At 40.7% G+C, this 12,336-nt stretch overlaps 24 non-coding genes across 24 annotated transcripts; all 24 read right to left on the reverse strand.

The window, feature by feature from the left end:
• Positions 1–2,099: 2,099 nt before the first annotated feature.
• trnai-uau (transfer RNA isoleucine (anticodon UAU)) lies at positions 2,100–2,193 on the reverse strand. The gene is made up of 2 exons: positions 2,156–2,193; positions 2,100–2,135 (listed from the first exon to the last, which is right to left on the reverse strand). It is a non-coding gene; the product is annotated as a tRNA-Ile (tRNA).
• Positions 2,194–2,560: 367 nt separating this feature from the next.
• trnai-uau (transfer RNA isoleucine (anticodon UAU)) lies at positions 2,561–2,654 on the reverse strand. The gene is made up of 2 exons: positions 2,617–2,654; positions 2,561–2,596 (listed from the first exon to the last, which is right to left on the reverse strand). It is a non-coding gene; the product is annotated as a tRNA-Ile (tRNA).
• Positions 2,655–2,922: 268 nt separating this feature from the next.
• On the reverse strand, positions 2,923–3,016 carry trnai-uau (transfer RNA isoleucine (anticodon UAU)). The gene is made up of 2 exons: positions 2,979–3,016; positions 2,923–2,958 (listed from the first exon to the last, which is right to left on the reverse strand). It is a non-coding gene; the product is annotated as a tRNA-Ile (tRNA).
• A 366-nt stretch (positions 3,017–3,382) lies between these two features.
• Positions 3,383–3,476, reverse strand: trnai-uau (transfer RNA isoleucine (anticodon UAU)). Its single transcript has 2 exons — positions 3,439–3,476; positions 3,383–3,418 (listed from the first exon to the last, which is right to left on the reverse strand). It is a non-coding gene; the product is annotated as a tRNA-Ile (tRNA).
• A 267-nt stretch (positions 3,477–3,743) lies between these two features.
• trnai-uau (transfer RNA isoleucine (anticodon UAU)) lies at positions 3,744–3,837 on the reverse strand. Its single transcript has 2 exons — positions 3,800–3,837; positions 3,744–3,779 (listed from the first exon to the last, which is right to left on the reverse strand). It is a non-coding gene; the product is annotated as a tRNA-Ile (tRNA).
• Positions 3,838–4,204: 367 nt separating this feature from the next.
• Positions 4,205–4,298, reverse strand: trnai-uau (transfer RNA isoleucine (anticodon UAU)). The gene is made up of 2 exons: positions 4,261–4,298; positions 4,205–4,240 (listed from the first exon to the last, which is right to left on the reverse strand). It is a non-coding gene; the product is annotated as a tRNA-Ile (tRNA).
• Positions 4,299–4,565: 267 nt separating this feature from the next.
• Positions 4,566–4,659, reverse strand: trnai-uau (transfer RNA isoleucine (anticodon UAU)). The gene is made up of 2 exons: positions 4,622–4,659; positions 4,566–4,601 (listed from the first exon to the last, which is right to left on the reverse strand). It is a non-coding gene; the product is annotated as a tRNA-Ile (tRNA).
• Positions 4,660–5,026: 367 nt separating this feature from the next.
• trnai-uau (transfer RNA isoleucine (anticodon UAU)) lies at positions 5,027–5,120 on the reverse strand. The gene is made up of 2 exons: positions 5,083–5,120; positions 5,027–5,062 (listed from the first exon to the last, which is right to left on the reverse strand). It is a non-coding gene; the product is annotated as a tRNA-Ile (tRNA).
• Positions 5,121–5,487: 367 nt separating this feature from the next.
• trnai-uau (transfer RNA isoleucine (anticodon UAU)) lies at positions 5,488–5,581 on the reverse strand. Its single transcript has 2 exons — positions 5,544–5,581; positions 5,488–5,523 (listed from the first exon to the last, which is right to left on the reverse strand). It is a non-coding gene; the product is annotated as a tRNA-Ile (tRNA).
• A 268-nt stretch (positions 5,582–5,849) lies between these two features.
• trnai-uau (transfer RNA isoleucine (anticodon UAU)) lies at positions 5,850–5,943 on the reverse strand. The gene is made up of 2 exons: positions 5,906–5,943; positions 5,850–5,885 (listed from the first exon to the last, which is right to left on the reverse strand). It is a non-coding gene; the product is annotated as a tRNA-Ile (tRNA).
• Positions 5,944–6,309: 366 nt separating this feature from the next.
• On the reverse strand, positions 6,310–6,403 carry trnai-uau (transfer RNA isoleucine (anticodon UAU)). Its single transcript has 2 exons — positions 6,366–6,403; positions 6,310–6,345 (listed from the first exon to the last, which is right to left on the reverse strand). It is a non-coding gene; the product is annotated as a tRNA-Ile (tRNA).
• A 267-nt stretch (positions 6,404–6,670) lies between these two features.
• trnai-uau (transfer RNA isoleucine (anticodon UAU)) lies at positions 6,671–6,764 on the reverse strand. Its single transcript has 2 exons — positions 6,727–6,764; positions 6,671–6,706 (listed from the first exon to the last, which is right to left on the reverse strand). It is a non-coding gene; the product is annotated as a tRNA-Ile (tRNA).
• A 367-nt stretch (positions 6,765–7,131) lies between these two features.
• trnai-uau (transfer RNA isoleucine (anticodon UAU)) lies at positions 7,132–7,225 on the reverse strand. Its single transcript has 2 exons — positions 7,188–7,225; positions 7,132–7,167 (listed from the first exon to the last, which is right to left on the reverse strand). It is a non-coding gene; the product is annotated as a tRNA-Ile (tRNA).
• Positions 7,226–7,493: 268 nt separating this feature from the next.
• On the reverse strand, positions 7,494–7,587 carry trnai-uau (transfer RNA isoleucine (anticodon UAU)). The gene is made up of 2 exons: positions 7,550–7,587; positions 7,494–7,529 (listed from the first exon to the last, which is right to left on the reverse strand). It is a non-coding gene; the product is annotated as a tRNA-Ile (tRNA).
• Positions 7,588–7,854: 267 nt separating this feature from the next.
• On the reverse strand, positions 7,855–7,948 carry trnai-uau (transfer RNA isoleucine (anticodon UAU)). Its single transcript has 2 exons — positions 7,911–7,948; positions 7,855–7,890 (listed from the first exon to the last, which is right to left on the reverse strand). It is a non-coding gene; the product is annotated as a tRNA-Ile (tRNA).
• Positions 7,949–8,315: 367 nt separating this feature from the next.
• trnai-uau (transfer RNA isoleucine (anticodon UAU)) lies at positions 8,316–8,409 on the reverse strand. The gene is made up of 2 exons: positions 8,372–8,409; positions 8,316–8,351 (listed from the first exon to the last, which is right to left on the reverse strand). It is a non-coding gene; the product is annotated as a tRNA-Ile (tRNA).
• Positions 8,410–8,676: 267 nt separating this feature from the next.
• trnai-uau (transfer RNA isoleucine (anticodon UAU)) lies at positions 8,677–8,770 on the reverse strand. Its single transcript has 2 exons — positions 8,733–8,770; positions 8,677–8,712 (listed from the first exon to the last, which is right to left on the reverse strand). It is a non-coding gene; the product is annotated as a tRNA-Ile (tRNA).
• A 367-nt stretch (positions 8,771–9,137) lies between these two features.
• Positions 9,138–9,231, reverse strand: trnai-uau (transfer RNA isoleucine (anticodon UAU)). The gene is made up of 2 exons: positions 9,194–9,231; positions 9,138–9,173 (listed from the first exon to the last, which is right to left on the reverse strand). It is a non-coding gene; the product is annotated as a tRNA-Ile (tRNA).
• Positions 9,232–9,498: 267 nt separating this feature from the next.
• On the reverse strand, positions 9,499–9,592 carry trnai-uau (transfer RNA isoleucine (anticodon UAU)). The gene is made up of 2 exons: positions 9,555–9,592; positions 9,499–9,534 (listed from the first exon to the last, which is right to left on the reverse strand). It is a non-coding gene; the product is annotated as a tRNA-Ile (tRNA).
• Positions 9,593–9,959: 367 nt separating this feature from the next.
• On the reverse strand, positions 9,960–10,053 carry trnai-uau (transfer RNA isoleucine (anticodon UAU)). Its single transcript has 2 exons — positions 10,016–10,053; positions 9,960–9,995 (listed from the first exon to the last, which is right to left on the reverse strand). It is a non-coding gene; the product is annotated as a tRNA-Ile (tRNA).
• Positions 10,054–10,331: 278 nt separating this feature from the next.
• trnai-uau (transfer RNA isoleucine (anticodon UAU)) lies at positions 10,332–10,425 on the reverse strand. The gene is made up of 2 exons: positions 10,388–10,425; positions 10,332–10,367 (listed from the first exon to the last, which is right to left on the reverse strand). It is a non-coding gene; the product is annotated as a tRNA-Ile (tRNA).
• Positions 10,426–10,792: 367 nt separating this feature from the next.
• On the reverse strand, positions 10,793–10,886 carry trnai-uau (transfer RNA isoleucine (anticodon UAU)). The gene is made up of 2 exons: positions 10,849–10,886; positions 10,793–10,828 (listed from the first exon to the last, which is right to left on the reverse strand). It is a non-coding gene; the product is annotated as a tRNA-Ile (tRNA).
• A 730-nt stretch (positions 10,887–11,616) lies between these two features.
• Positions 11,617–11,710, reverse strand: trnai-uau (transfer RNA isoleucine (anticodon UAU)). The gene is made up of 2 exons: positions 11,673–11,710; positions 11,617–11,652 (listed from the first exon to the last, which is right to left on the reverse strand). It is a non-coding gene; the product is annotated as a tRNA-Ile (tRNA).
• Positions 11,711–11,977: 267 nt separating this feature from the next.
• trnai-uau (transfer RNA isoleucine (anticodon UAU)) lies at positions 11,978–12,071 on the reverse strand. The gene is made up of 2 exons: positions 12,034–12,071; positions 11,978–12,013 (listed from the first exon to the last, which is right to left on the reverse strand). It is a non-coding gene; the product is annotated as a tRNA-Ile (tRNA).
• Between the last annotated feature and the right edge of the window lie 265 nt (positions 12,072–12,336).

Consider the following 12,336-nt stretch of genomic DNA (forward strand, 5'->3'; position numbering starts at 1 on the left):
ATGCGCTCTTCGCTCACATGCTCTGATCGGAACAAAGGAATATTAAAGTAATTAATCATTAGTTTATTTCTTACACACTGCCCATACACTACCCATCATTTAATCCCATATCAACACAGTATGTTATGTCTATTTTATCTAGGCTATTTAAAAAAAAAAAAATATATATATATATATATATATATATATATATATATGTGTGTGTATATACGGTATATCACGTTTTTAAGTAGGCTAAAGGCAGAGAGCTGTGTGCATTCTTCTTCCCTTTGCCACATCATATCTCTGTGAGATGGGCTTTTCAGCTGTTTCAGTTTCACTGAAAACAGTACACATCTCAGCTGAACATTGAGCATGACTTTTGAGAAATTGTGCAATTCAAAACAGGCTCATTGCAGCCACTAATGCAGGGATAAATAGACCTGTCTTGCCAAATGGATTTCTATTCTTTTCTTTTTTTTAACAGATTGCAAAGTGGCACTTTTATTTCTTTTCTATTTTTGAACTTCGATACCAATTTTGACACAGCCGCATTTTATTTTCTCTATTTTTTAAAGACTTTTTTTTTTACTTAACTTGATTTAAACCTTTTTGCGTTTTCGGCGACTAAAACTTGACTAAAACCTTTTTTTGTTTTCGTCAACTAAAACTTGACTAAAACTATTACGTTTTTAAGTGACTAAAATGTGACTAAAACTAAAAAGCATTTTCGTCCAAAAGACTAAGACTAAGACTAAAACTAAAAGGGCTGCCAAAAACAACACTGGTTCAAACATTATGGACCATGGCAAGCAGACTTTGGGGGAAAAAGGAGAACTAAAACGAGGATCAATATCAGCATGGCGTTTTCGAGATGCTGAGAGCTACACGTCCGTGACAAACTGCGACTTGACAGAGCTCTTACATGTACTTTATTAGACAGGTGTGAGCAAATAAAACTAATCAATGTTATATAGTTCAACATGATTAAATATTAGAATATGATCTGTATGTTATTCTAATGTTGATCTGGCTTACTGCTAGTCTCATACAGCCAACGAACTAACACATAGAATAACATTATAACATTATAACACTCAAATGCTGTTTAGTGTGATAGTGTAGACCAAGTGAAACAGCGCTGCGTTACCTCACAAGCTTCATTTGTCAAATAAACTGACCTGTGTGAGTAGTAATTCAGCACTTGCGGGTAGTTTGGTCGAATTAAATGTCCTTATTCCTTTATATCCGCGGGACTCGCATATGGCGATGATATCTGTCTCTTATTAGCAATCGAGCCCTGCTTCATACCACAGTCATGATAAAAACATCAATGTAAGTTATTCACTCATCCATAAGCATTATTAGATCCATAAGCTTGACGACAAGTTCCATAATTCAACTGGAATTTTGCGTCATCAACCTACGCCTTTGTTAATGTAAGAGGTTAGCGACCCGTAGCGGCGAAAAAAATTACATATTGTATCTTTAACAAGATTAGAAAATTCTTCCTCTCCTATAGCAATGAATGAATCGATTTTTTTGCAGCACGGGTATAAATATGGAAGTGGATGCACGCACTAGTTGTTTTTCGTTGAGGAGCCGAGCGTAACTCAGAGTCAGCGGTGGTCCAGCAATAGTGGCGATGGGACTACATCTCCGTTAGGGTGAGGGTCGAACTCACAACCTCGGCATTGCTCTGCTGCGTACTGCCTTATAAGTACCGCGCGCTGACCGATTGCGCCACTGGAGCTTCTGACGCAGAGGCATATTATCAAACACACTGTGGGGAATCAGAAACAAAATGGTCCTTTTTAAAGCTAGGCTACTAAGCTTGATCACACAAGCCCCTACCTATAAGAATCTCTTGCCCAATGATTAACACACATTCTACCTAATATGTACTTCAATTGAACAAACCTATCCAATGTAATGCTGGGCTATCCATTAGCCCTTGAACTCTCTTTTAATGAACGATGACCATGCAGTTATATTCAAGCCGTTTGCATTACTTTCTGAGAATTCTTCTAATTGTTTACAGCCATGCAATGCTCAAACAATCTTTCTAGCTAGAATTTGAAAACTTGCGCTGCTATAATCTCTCTGGCTTTCTAAAACCATGCTCCAGGTGAGGCTCGAACTCACAACCTCGGCATTGCTCTGCTGCGTACTGCCTTATAAGTACCGCGCGCTGACCGATTGCGCCACTGGAGCTTCTGACACAGAGGCATATTATCAAACACAATGTGGGGAATCAGAAACAAAATGGTCCTTTTTAAAGCTAGGCTACTAAGCTTGATCACACAAGCCCCTACCCATAAGAATCTCTTGCCCAATGATTAACACACATTCTACCTAATATGTACTTCAATTGAACAAACCTATCCAATGTAATGCTGGGCTATCCATTAGCCCTTGAACTCTCTTTTAATGAACGATGACCATGCAGTTATATTCAAGCCGTTTGCATTACTTTCTGAGAATTCTTCTAATTGTTTACAGCCATGCAATGCTCAAACAATCTTTCTAGCTAGAATTTGAAAACTTGCGCTGCTATAATCTCTCTGGCTTTCTAAAACCATGCTCCAGGTGAGGCTCGAACTCACAACCTCGGCATTGCTCTGCTGCGTACTGCCTTATAAGTACCACGCGCTGAGCGATTGCGCCACTGGAGCTTCTAGACTGCAACATCTACCAAAATCCATGTGGGGATTATAGCCACTGGAGCTATAATCATGAGGGTGATTCAGTTTGAAAAAAATCTTTCAAGTTAGCCCTTTAATACTTTACTAGTTTAAGACATACATAGAACATTAAATGGGTTTTATGCATTATTCCATGATCATTCTTCTAATGGATGACGGCAATGTGATGTTCAGACGATCTTTTAAGTTAGACATTAAAATCTTTCAATTCCATAGCGTCTCTTGCTTTCTAAAACCGTGCTCCAGGTGAGGCTCGAACTCACAACCTCGGCATTGCTCTGCTGCGTACTGCCTTATAAGTACCGCGCGCTGACCGATTGCGCCACTGGAGCTTCTGACACAGAGTCATATTATCAAACACAATGTGGGGAATCAGAAACAAAATGATCCATTTTAAAGCTAGGCTACTAAGCTTGATCACATAAGCCCCTACCTATAAGCCTCTCTTGCCCAATGATTAACACACATTCTACCTAATATGTACTTCAATTGAACAAACCTATCCAATGTAATGCTGGGCTATCCATTAGCCCTTGAACTCTCTTTTAATGAACGATGACCATGCAGTTATATTCAAGCCGTTTGCATTACTTTCTGAGAATTCTTCTAATTGTTTCCAGCCATGCAATGCTCAAACAATCTTTCTAGCTAGAATTTGAAAACTTGCGCTGCTATAATCCTCTGGCTTTCTAAAACCATGCTCCAGGTGAGGCTCGAACTCACAACCTCGGCATTGCTCTGCTGCGTACTGCCTTATAAGTACCGCGCGCTGACCGATTGCGCCACTGGAGCTTCTAGACTGCAACATCTACCAAAATCCATGTGGGGATTAGAGCCACTGGAGCTATAATCATGAGGGTGATTCAGTTTGAAAAAATCTTTCAAGTTAGCCCTTTAATACTTTACTAGTTTAAGACATACATAGAACATTAAATGGTTTTTATGCATTATTCCGTGATCATTCTTCTAATGGATGACGGCAATGTGATGTTCAGACGATCTTTTAAGTTAGACATTGAAATCTTTCAATTCCATAGCGTCTCTTGCTTTCTAAAACCGTGCTCCAGGTGAGGCTCGAACTCACAACCTCGGCATTGCTCTGCTGCGTACTGCCTTATAAGTACCGCGCGCTGACCGATTGCGCCACTGGAGCTTCTGACACAGAGTCATATTATCAAACACAATGTGGGGAATCAGAAACAAAATGATCCATTTTAAAGCTAGGCTACTAAGCTTGATCACATAAGCCCCTACCTATAAGCCTCTCTTGCCCAATGATTAACACACATTCTACCTAATATGTACTTCAATTGAACAAACCTATCCAATGTAATGCTGGGCTATCCATTAGCCCTTGAACTCTCTTTTAATTAACGATGACCATGCAGTTATATTCAAGCCGTTTGCATTACTTTCTGAGAATTCTTCTAATTGTTTCCAACCATGCAATGCTCAAACAATCTTTCTAGCTAGAATTTGAAAACTTGCGCTGCTATAATCTCTCTGGCTTTCTAAAACCATGCTCCAGGTGAGGCTCGAACTCACAACCTCGGCATTGCTCTGCTGCGTACTGCCTTATAAGTACCGCGCGCTGACCGATTGCGCCACTGGAGCTTCTAGACTGCAACATCTACCAAAATCCATGTGGGGATTATAGCCAATGGAGCTATAATCATGAGGGTGATTCAGTTTGAAAAAATCTTTCAAGTTAGCCCTTTAATAGTTTACTAGTTTAAGACATACATAGAACATTAAATGGGTTTTATGCATTATTCCGTGATCATTCTTCTAATGGATGACGGCATTGTGATGTTCAGACGATCTTTTAAGTTAGACATTGAAATCTTTCAATTCCATAGCGTCTCTTGCTTTCTAAAACCGTGCTCCAGGTGAGGGTCGAACTCACAACCTCGGCATTGCTCTGCTGCGTACTGCCTTATAAGTACCGCTCGCTGACCGATTGCGCCACTGGAGCTTCTGACACAGAGGCATATTATCAAACACAATGTGGGGAATCAGAAACAAAATGGTCCTTTTTAAAGCTAGGCTACTAAGCTTGATCACACAAGCCCCTACCTATAAGAATCTCTTGCCCAATGATTAACACACATTCTACCTAATATGTACTTCAATTGAACAAAGCTATCCAATGTAATGCTGGGCTATCCATTAGCCCTTGAACTCTCTTTTAATGAACGATGACCATGCAGTTATATTCAAGCCGTTTGCATTACTTTCTGAGAATTCTTCTAATTGTTTACAGCCATGCAATGCTCAAACAATCTTTCTAGCTAGAATTTGAAAACTTGCGCTGCTATAATCTCTCTGGCTTTCTAAAACCATGCTCCAGGTGAGGCTCGAACTCACAACCTCGGCATTGCTCTGCTGCGTACTGCCTTATAAGTACCGCGCGCTGACCGATTGCGCCACTGGAGCTTCTGACACAGAGGCATATTATCAAACACAATGTGGGGAATCAGAAACAAAATGGTCCTTTTTAAAGCTAGGCTACTAAGCTTGATCACACAAGCCCCTACCCATAAGAATCTCTTGCCCAATGATTAACACACATTCTACCTAATATGTACTTCAATTGAACAAACCTATCCAATGTAATGCTGGGCTATCCATTAGCCCTTGAACTCTCTTTTAATGAACGATGACCATGCAGTTATATTCAAGCCGTTTGCATTACTTTCTGAGAATTCTTCTAATTGTTTACAGCCATGCAATGCTCAAACAATCTTTCTAGCTAGAATTTGAAAACTTGCGCTGCTATAATCTCTCTGGCTTTCTAAAACCATGCTCCAGGTGAGGCTCGAACTCACAACCTCGGCATTGCTCTGCTGCGTACTGCCTTATAAGTACCACGCGCTGAGCGATTGCGCCACTGGAGCTTCTAGACTGCAACATCTACCAAAATCCATGTGGGGATTATAGCCACTGGAGCTATAATCATGAGGGTGATTCAGTTTGAAAAAAATCTTTCAAGTTAGCCCTTTAATACTTTACTAGTTTAAGACATACATAGAACATTAAATGGGTTTTATGCATTATTCCATGATCATTCTTCTAATGGATGACCGCAATGTGATGTTCAGACGATCTTTTAAGTTAGACATTAAAATCTTTCAATTCCATAGCGTCTCTTGCTTTCTAAAACCGTGCTCCAGGTGAGGCTCGAACTCACAACCTCGGCATTGCTCTGCTGCGTACTGCCTTATAAGTACCGCGCGCTGACCGATTGCGCCACTGGAGCTTCTGACACAGAGTCATATTATCAAACACAATGTGGGGAATCAGAAACAAAATGATCCATTTTAAAGCTAGGCTACTAAGCTTGATCACATAAGCCCCTACCTATAAGCCTCTCTTGCCCAATGATTAACACACATTCTACCTAATATGTACTTCAATTGAACAAACCTATCCAATGTAATGCTGGGCTATCCATTAGCCCTTGAACTCTCTTTTAATGAACGATGACCATGCAGTTATATTCAAGCCGTTTGCATTACTTTCTGAGAATTCTTCTAATTGTTTCCAGCCATGCAATGCTCAAACAATCTTTCTAGCTAGAATTTGAAAACTTGCGCTGCTATAATCCTCTGGCTTTCTAAAACCATGCACCAGGTGAGGCTCGAACTCACAACCTCGGCATTGCTCTGCTGCGTACTGCCTTATAAGTACCGCGCGCTGACCGATTGCGCCACTGGAGCTTCTAGACTGCAACATCTACCAAAATCCATGTGGGGATTAGAGCCACTGGAGCTATAATCATGAGGGTGATTCAGTTTGAAAAAATCTTTCAAGTTAGCCCTTTAATACTTTACTAGTTTAAGACATACATAGAACATTAAATGGTTTTTATGCATTATTCCGTGATCATTCTTCTAATGGATGACGGCAATGTGATGTTCAGACGATCTTTTAAGTTAGACATTGAAATCTTTCAATTCCATAGCGTCTCTTGCTTTCTAAAACCGTGCTCCAGGTGAGGCTCGAACTCACAACCTCGGCATTGCTCTGCTGCGTACTGCCTTATACGTTCCGCGCGCTGACCGATTGCGCCACTGGAGCTTCTGACACAGAGTCATATTATCAAACACAATGTGGGGAATCAGAAACAAAATGATCCATTTTAAAGCTAGGCTACTAAGCTTGATCACATAAGCCCCTACCTATAAGCCTCTCTTGCCCAATGATTAACACGCATTCTACCTAATATGTACTTCAATTGAACAAACCTATCCAATGCAATGCTGGGCTATCCATTAGCCCTTGAACTCTCTTTTAATGAACGATGACCATGCAGTTATATTCAAGCCGTTTGCATTACTTTCTGAGAATTCTTCTAATTGTTTCCAGCCATGCAATGCTCAAACAATCTTTCTAGCTAGAATTTGAAAACTTGCGCTGCTATAATCTCTCTGGCTTTCTAAAACCATGCTCCTGGTGAGGCTCGAACTCACAACCTCGACATTGCTCTGCTGCGTACTGCCTTATAAGTACCGCGCGCTGACCGATTGCGCCACTGGAGCTTCTAGACTGCAACATCTACCAAAATCCATGTGGGGATTATAGCCACTGGAGCTATAATCATGAGGGTGATTCAGTTTGAAAAAAATCTTTCAAGTTAGCCATTTAATACTTTACTAGTTTAAGACATACATAGAACATTAAATGGGTTTTATGCATTATTCCGTGATCATTCTTCTAATGGATGATGGCAATGTGATGTTCAGACGATCTTTTAAGTTAGACATTGAAATCTTTCAATTCCATAGCGTCTCTTGCTTTCTAAAACCATGCTCCAGGTGAGGCTCGAACTCACAACCTCGGCATTGCTCTGCTGCGTACTGCCTTATAAGTACCGCGCGCTGACCGATTGCGCCACTGGAGCTTCTAGACTGCAACATCTACCAAAATCCATGTGGGGATTATAGCCAATGGAGCTATAATCATGAGGGTGATTCAGTTTGAAAAAATCTTTCAAGTTAGCCCTTTAATAGTTTACTAGTTTAAGACATACATAGAACATTAAATGGGTTTTATGCATTATTCCGTGATCATTCTTCTAATGGATGACGGCATTTTGATGTTCAGACGATCTTTTAAGTTAGACATTGAAATCTTTCAATTCCATAGCGTCTCTTGCTTTCTAAAACCGTGCTCCAGGTGAGGGTCGAACTCACAACCTCGGCATTGCTCTGCTGCGTACTGCCTTATAAGTACCGCTCGCTGACCGATTGCGCCACTGGAGCTTCTGACACAGAGGCATATTATCAAACACAATGTGGGGAATCAGAAACAAAATGGTCCTTTTTAAAGCTAGGCTACTAAGCTTGATCACACAAGCCCCTACCTATAAGAATCTCTTGCCCAATGATTAACACACATTCTACCTAATATGTACTTCAATTGAACAAACCTATCCAATGTAATGCTGGGCTATCCATTAGCCCTTGAACTCTCTTTTAATGAACGATGAACATGCAGTTATATTCAAGCCGTTTGCATTACTTTCTGAGAATTCTTCTAATTGTTTACAGCCATGCAATGCTCAAACAATCTTTCTAGCTAGAATTTGAAAACTTGCGCTGCTATAATCTCTCTGGCTTTCTAAAACCATGCTCCAGGTGAGGCTCGAACTCACAACCTCGGCATTGCTCTGCTGCGTACTGCCTTATAAGTACCGCGCGCTGACCGATTGTGCCACTGGAGCTTCTAGACTGCAATATCTACCAAAATCCATGTGGGGATTATAGCCAATGGAGCTATAATCATGAGGGTGATTCAGTTTGAAAAAATCTTTCAAGTTAGCCCTTTAATAGTTTACTAGTTTAAGACATACATAGAACATTAAATGGGTTTTATGCATTATTCCGTGATCATTCTTCTAATGGATGACGACATTGTGATGTTCAGACGATCTTTTAAGTTAGACATTGAAATCTTTCAATTCCACAGCGTCTCTTGCTTTCTAAAACCGTGCTCCAGGTGAGGGTCGAACTCACAACCTCGGCATTGCTCTGCTGCGTACTGCCTTATAAGTACCACTCGCTGACCGATTGCGCCACTGGAGCTTCTGACACAGAGTCATATTATCAAACACAATGTGGGGAATCAGAAACAAAATGATCCATTTTAAAGCTAGGCTACTAAGCTTGATCACATAAGCCCCTACCTATAAGCCTCTCTTGCCCAATGATTAACACACATTCTACCTAATATGTACTTCAATTGAACAAACCTATCCAATGTAATGCTGGGCTATCCATTAGCCCTTGAACTCTCTTTTAATGAACGATGACCATGCAGTTATATTCAAACCGTTTGCATTACTTTCTGAGAATTCTTCTAATTGTTTCCAGCCATGCAATGCTCAAACAATCTTTCTAGCTAGAATTTGAAAACTTGCGCTGCTATAATCTCTCTGGCTTTCTAAAACCATGCTCCAGGTGAGGCTCGAACTCACAACCTCGGCATTGCTCTGCTGCGTACTGCCTTATAAATACCGCGCGCTGACCGATTGCGCCACTGGAGCTTCTAAACTGCAACATCTACCAAAATCCATGTGGGGATTATAGCCAATGGAGCTATAATCATGAGGGTGATTCAGTTTGAAAAAATCTTTCAAGTTAGCCCTTTAATACTTTACTAGTTTAAGACATACATAGAACATTAAATGGGTTTTATACATTATTCCGTGATCATTCTTCTAATGGATGACGGCATTGTGATGTTCAGACGATCTTTTAAGTTAGACATTGAAATCTTTCAATTCCATAGCGTCTCTTGCTTTCTAAAACCGTGCTCCAGGTGAGGGTCGAACTCACAACCTCGGCATTGCTCTGCTGCGTACTGCCTTATAAGTACCGCGCGCTGACCGATTGCGCCACTGGAGCTTCTGACACAGAGGCATATTATCAAACACAATGTGGGGAATCAGAAACAAAATGGTCCTTTTTAAAGCTAGGCTACTAAGCTTGATCACACAAGCCCCTACCCATAAGAATCTCTTGCCCAATGATTAACACACATTCTACCTAATATGTACTTCAATTGAACAAACCTATCCAATGTAATGCTGGGCTATCCATTAGCCCTTGAACTCTCTTTTAATGAACGATGACCATGCAGTTATATTCAAGCCGTTTGCATTACTTTCTGAGAATTCTTCTAATTGTTTACAGCCATGCAATGCTCAAACAATCTTTCTAGCTAGAATTTGAAAACTTGCGCTGCTATAATCTCTCTGGCTTTCTAAAACCATGCTCCAGGTGAGGCTCGAACTCACAACCTCGGCATTGCTCTGCTGCGTACTGCCTTATAAGTACCGCGCGCTGACCGATTGCGCCACTGGAGCTTCTAGACTGCAACATCTACCAAAATCCACCAAAATCCATGTGGGGATTATAGCCACTGGAGCTATAATCATGAGGGTGATTCAGTTTGAAAAAAATCTTTCAAGTTAGCCCTTTAATACTTTACTAGTTTAAGACATACATAGAACATTAAATGGGTTTTATGCATTATTCCATGATCATTCTTCTAATGGATGACGGCAATGTGATGTTCAGACGATCTTTTAAGTTAGACATTAAAATCTTTCAATTCCATAGCGTCTCTTGCTTTCTAAAACCGTGCTCCAGGAGAGGCTCGAACTCACAACCTCGGCATTGCTCTGCTGCGTACTGCCTTATAAGTACCACGCGCTGACCGATTGCGCCACTGGAGCTTCTGACACAGAGTCATATTATCAAACACAATGTGGGGAATCAGAAACAAAATGATCCATTTTAAAGCTAGTTTACTAAGCTTGATCACATAAGCCCCTACCTATAAGCCTCTCTTGCCCAATGATTAACACACATTCTACCTAATATGTACTTCAATTGAACAAACCTATCCAATGTAATGCTGGGCTATCCATTAGCCCTTGAACTCTCTTTTAATGAACGATGACCATGCAGTTATATTCAAGCCGTTTGCATTAGTTTCTGAGAATTCTTCTAATTGTTTCCAGCCATGCAATGCTCAAACAATCTTTCTAGCTAGAATTTGAAAACTTGCGCTGCTATAATCTCTCTGGCTTTCTAAAACCATGCTCCAGGTGAGGCTCGAACTCACAACCTCGGCATTGCTCTGCTGCGTACTGCCTTATAAGTACCGCGCGCTGACCGATTGCGCCACTGGAGCTTCTAGACTGCAAACATCTACCAAAATCCATGTGGGGATTATAGCCACTGGAGCTATAATCATGTGGGTGATTCAGTTTGAAAAAAATCTTTCAAGTTAGCCCTTTAATACTTTACTAGTTTAAGACATACATAGAACATTAAATGGGTTTTATGCATTATTCCGTGATCATTCTTCTAATGGATGACGGCAATGTGATGTTCAGACGATCTTTTAAGTTAGACATTGAAATCTTTCAATTCCATAGCGTCTCTTGCTTTCTAAAACCGTGCTCCAGGTGAGGCTCGAACTCACAACCTCGGCATTGCTCTGCTGCGTACTGCCTTATTAGTACCGCGCTCTGACCGATTGCGCCACTGGAGCTTCTGACACAGAGTCATATTATCAAACACAATGTGGGGAATCAGAAACAAAATGATCCATTTTAAAGCTAGGCTACTAAGCTTGATCACATAAGCCCCTACCTATAAGCCTCTCTTGCCCAATGATTAACACACATTCTACCTAATATGTACTTCAATTGAACAAACCTATCCAATGTAATGCTGGGCTATCCATTAGCCCTTGAACTCTCTTTTAATGAACGATGACCATGCAGTTATATTCAAGCCGTTTGCATTACTTTCTGAGAATTCTTCTAATTGTTTCCAGCCATGCAATGCTCAAACAATCTTTCTAGCTAGAATTTGAAAACTTGCGCTGCTATAATCTCTCTGGCTTTCTAAAACCATGCTCCAGGTGAGGCTCGAACTCACAACCTCGGCATTGCTCTGCTGCGTACTGCCTTATAAGTACCGCGCGCTGACCGATTGTGCCACTGGAGCTTCTAGACTGCAATATCTACCAAAATCCATGTGGGGATTATAGCCAATGGAGCTATAATCATGAGGGTGATTCAGTTTGAAAAAATCTTTCAAGTTAGCCCTTTAATAGTTTACTAGTTTAAGACATACATAGAACATTAAATGGGTTTTATGCATTATTCCGTGATCATTCTTCTAATGGATGACGACATTGTGATGTTCAGACGATCTTTTAAGTTAGACATTGAAACCTTTCAATTCCACAGCGTCTCTTGCTTTCTGAAACCGTGCTCCAGGTGAGGGTCGAACTCACAACCTCGGCATTGCTCTGCTGCGTACTGCCTTATAAGTACCACTCGCTGACCGATTGCGCCACTGGAGCTTCTGACACAGAGTCATATTATCAAACACAATGTGGGGAATCAGAAACAAAATGATCCATTTTAAAGCTAGGCTACTAAGCTTGATCACATAAGCCCCTACCTATAAGCCTCTCTTGCCCAATGATTAACACACATTCTACCTAATATGTACTTCAATTGAACAAACCTATCCAATGTAATGCTGGGCTATCCATTAGCCCTTGAACTCTCTTTTAATGAACGATGACCATGCAGTTATATTCAAACCGTTTGCATTACTTTCTG

The sequence above is a fragment of the Rhinichthys klamathensis genome, unplaced genomic scaffold (genome assembly GCF_029890125.1).
Source record: "Rhinichthys klamathensis goyatoka isolate OS25496 unplaced genomic scaffold, OSU_Roscu_1.1 h1tg000720l_1, whole genome shotgun sequence".
Lineage (NCBI taxonomy): Eukaryota > Metazoa > Chordata > Actinopteri > Cypriniformes > Leuciscidae > Rhinichthys > Rhinichthys klamathensis.